We start from the raw sequence: 4,763 nt of genomic DNA, 5'->3' as shown, positions 1-4,763 counted from the left end.
AAATCATTATTATCAATATTATTATCATCATTATTATTATCGTTGATGCTGGTTTGGGGTCAGTTTCGATGAGTTACTTTTAATGCAAATTTGAAAAATATTTTCGAAACGATTTAGTTGTCTTTAAAAGGAACAGGCGCAATGCTATTTGTTTGGATGAGTAGGGTAGCAAACTGCGATTATTTTTTCCAATAGTGAATTAAAAATGTATTAGAGAAAATAGAGATGAAGAGAAAAGAAAAAGAAGAAATCAGACGAAAACAAACCACGAGAATACCGGGTGCTTAGTGTATATATTACTTCTATTGCCTAATTGGAACAAAACGATTGCACCTTTTTAATTAACAGGGACGCCAGATGTAAGAACTAATCAGGCAACCATAATCTGTTTCTTAATCCAAAAGAGTTTTTATTGAGATTTTAAGAACCTGCCAAGGTGTATTTTCTAAATAATACACTTCTAATTATAGCATTCTAGATAATTAGGGTTTTTATGCAGACAGTGTATCTCGAAGAGTGACGTGTTATGTATTTTCTGGCAATCATAAAGAATAATATTTTTATACAAAAATAAGCCAAAATACTTCATTCTTGTCATATACCATTTATATTTAACTAAGACTGATTTACAGTTGTTAAAATTACTACATGAACGGATCTAAAACACTTTCACGTTGTACATGTTGTCATCTTTACCTAGTGTCACATGATTACTAAAATCTGACTTTTCCCAGTCAATCTTCACTGAAATATAATAGTTCTTGACTGAAATACATCTCAGCTTCATTCTCGTTTATCTATTTAAATCCCTTTTAAAAAGAAATAAAACTAATATCAGTTCTAGGGAAATGTTGGGCAGACAGGAGGCCATAACCTATTTGAGTCGTGCCCTCCTCTATATGTCTATATTCGGGTTGAATGACGCGAACTGAACATTTCCAACAGTCTATTTTTTCTTTCCTCATGAAAACATAATCACATACAACATTCTCAACATTCCGTACACAAATCAGTATCGATACGATATTTGATCCATAGGCTATTAGAATATATTCCTTCCTTATTAAAATCTTTTTAATTTCTATAGAAAATTCATGATTAGAATACTAGTAAGCAAAGTCGTATTTACTGACATACGATCGAACAACAAATTTTGAGAAATTTATATAAAAACTCCTACCACACACTCCCAAACCGCAATCACACACTCTAAACCCCTTCCACACACTCCCAAACCACCATCACACACTCTCAAACACCTTCCACACACCCCCAATCCGCCATCGCACACTCTTAACCCCTTCCATACATTCCCAAACCGCCATCACACACTCCCAAACCTCTATCACACACTCCCAAAACCGCCATCACCCACTCTTAACCCCTTCCATACATTTCCAAACCGCCATCACACACTCTTAACTATTCCTTACATTCCCAAACCGCCATCATCCACTCTTAAACCCTTCCATACATTCCCAAACCGCCATCACACACTCTCAAACCCCTTCCATACATTCCCATACCGCCATCGCACACTTTTAACTCGTTCCACACACTCCCAAAGCGCCATCGCATACTCTCAAACCCTTTCCACATACTCCCAACCCGCCACCATACTCCCAAACCGTCATCGCACACTCCCAAACCCTACCACACACTCCCCAACCGCCATCGCACCCTCTAAACCCCTTCCACACACTCCCAAACCGCCACCGCACACTCTAATCCCCTTCCACCCACTCCCAAACCCCTACCACACACTCCCGAACCACCACACACTCCCGAACCGCCACACACACTCCCAAACCGCCACCGCACACTCTCATCCCCTTCCACACACTCCTAAACCGCCATCACACACTCTTAGCCCCTTCCACACACTCCTAAATCACCATTGCACACTCCTAAACCGCTACCACACACTCCCAACTGCCATCACACATTCCCAATCTCCTTCCACACACCCCTAACCACCATCATACACTTGCAACCCGGGGGCCACTTCCATTCACAAGTGGATACCATGCGCGACCATGGGGTCTCGAAAAGCACCCTAAACACGTAATTTCCATATTCTGAAAATGCACCCCTTAACAAGTATTGGCGTGTGAAACCCTACCCTTAACAAGTATTGGAAACAAAACGATACTCTTGGCAAACATTCCCTGAAATGAACCCCTAAACAAGTACAGGAATGTTTTATTGTTACGGGTCCTTCGGTCGTCGGCTTTACCTTATTTGGTTTAGTACGACCCCATCTTCTACACCTCGCGCAAATCGGACTCTAAACACGAAGTGTTGGGGCAAAAAGGACATCCTTTATAAAACATTTGAATTTTGTTTTATCATCCCCGCAAATCCGACCCTAAACACGTAATTTTCCTAGCGAAATAGATACCCTTTTTTCATTATTTTTGTGTTTTTGACACCCTTATCACGTTACGTACGTAACGTGCCCTATCGTGAAAAAGACATCCTTTTTACGTGTTTTTTTGGTCGCGCATGGTATCCACTCGTCAATGTAAGTGCTCGCAAACACTCTCGGCAATACAATGTGAAAGCATGTTCTCACTAAATTACACAAAGACAAATTAGATAAAAATTTCTACATTTATAAATTTAAATGAGATCTCTTTCTACTGAATGTGGGCATTTATGAAACGTTTAGCCTTTGGCGATGATGACTGCGTACGTGTTTTGCTTTTATGAATAATAATAATGCAAATACCACCACCACCAACAAGAACAGCAACAATTTTTTTTCGCTTATCCCGATTTTTTTTCACAATCTATGCTTTGTGAGAGCACCATCACTTGCAATATTGCACGAACCGTTTACTTGTGGTAAATGAACCTTCAATCTTGCGGTTGTTTGTTTTAAATCATGAATTTAGTATAAAATGAAATATTCTTGGTACGTTGATTAAAACATTATGAAATTACATATGAAAGCGTCTTGTCAGAAAATCAATTCGATATCAGGAGTGAAATATTTGATTTGATTTGATCTATTGTTTTCTTCTGCATCCATAACATTCGTATAATACATTTTTCATAACATAATAAACAATATGTAATAGCATTTTTGGCATGAATCATAAATAAATAGTACTAAAAAGATAATTCCAAACAAAAATGATTAACTATATGATATTCACAATTTGCAGGAGGACTGTCATCGTAAGCAGATTGCTTGAAAAATATGACAATATTGTGTGTCAGGGGTTTATCGGTTTTTTTTTTTTGCTATTTGGCAGACTTTTTTTGTCAGAGAGGAATGACTTTTCTCATGTCTACTCGTTTTAAGTCGTATTGCTGACATTATTTTGAAGCTCATCATTACCAAAGGAACTTGCAGACACAAGCTCTGCTTCTTATGCAGGTTCCTTCATACTTCACTTCATTTACTGCTATTATCTTTTGTATTTTGTAGTATATAATCAAATGTATTTCTTGTATTGTGTTATTATTTTGCTATCTTGTGAAGCATGAAAATAAATTCAATTCAATAAATTGTAAACAACATTTGTCTTGTCTTCAAAGTTACTATACCACCTTGTTCGATTGTTTTGAATGTAAAAACAGAAATAAAATGTAAAAAGCGGTGATTGATAAATTATTTTCCATTAGGATTATTCCTGATTTAGAGCAGGTTTACCTACAAATAGGTAGTATTTGATTCATCATAACAAGTATTTACCTCCATCTTTGACTTCATATAGGTATTTCATACCGATTTACCTGCCATTTATTTTTATTTCATCTAAAAATAATGGCAGTTATCGAACATGCATGACTTAGGAAGTGTAATGAACAGTTACAATTGTAAGTAGAATTGTAAGTAAAATGTGACCTTTGCTAGTATTTGATTGATTACAATTGTATTTATGTGTCGTATAGACTATTTGAATATCTTTTTCTATGGAAGTTTGGATTGTAGTTACAGGTGGCTTCTCACTTTTGGGACTAGAACTTGTTGAATAAAGCCAAGCGAAGGGTTACGTAGCTTTAGACAGACCCCCCCCCCCCTCTTGTGTGACGAAAATAGTGGCCAATATTACTTTGTGGTCCTGGCAATGCTATGTGAGCGATGATGTCATCAAACTTCTTTGTGGTTGGAAACGTTTAAGAGTCACCCTTCGGCAAAATGTGGCCATTCTTCGAAGCTAGTATTGAAAAGAAAATAATAACACTATAGATCCACCACTACTCATCAAATTGTTTTGTCGAAGGCAAAGAACATTTGAAGAGCTCACTTGCAAAAGGGGTTAGATCCATTTTTCATCAAATTTGATTTTTTTTGGTCTCCATGTATAGATTTTTAGTAGCTCTATAAAGTGATCCCAAGGAAAAGTTGAAATTCCCATTAAAAAGTGATCTAAAATGTCAAAGAAAAATCACCTTTTTTCAAAAGGGGTTAGGTCAATTTCAGATTGGGTGCAAAAGGTGTCAGGTCCACAGAGGATTTTTTTTTTTTTTTGGGGGGGAAGAATATTTTTTCAACATATGAAGACAGGTAGATTTCTTTTATACCCAATTTTATGTTCTCATGGTAGGGTACCAAGAAAATTTAGGTTCGCATAATAATATTGCATTATGGGAGAATAAATAAATGATTTTCTTGGAGTGGACCTAGCCCCTTTGAAAAACTGTTCTGAAGAGCTAATTTGTCAAAAGAGGTTAGGTCCATTGTTCATTATTTTATTGTTTTCTGTCTCAAAACTTCTAAATTTTTAGTCATTCTGATGAAAACAATGAAC

The sequence above is a fragment of the Lytechinus variegatus genome, chromosome 4 (assembly GCF_018143015.1).
Source record: "Lytechinus variegatus isolate NC3 chromosome 4, Lvar_3.0, whole genome shotgun sequence".
Classification (NCBI taxonomy): Eukaryota; Metazoa; Echinodermata; class Echinoidea; order Temnopleuroida; family Toxopneustidae; genus Lytechinus; species Lytechinus variegatus.
This window is presented reverse-complemented; position numbering follows the sequence as displayed.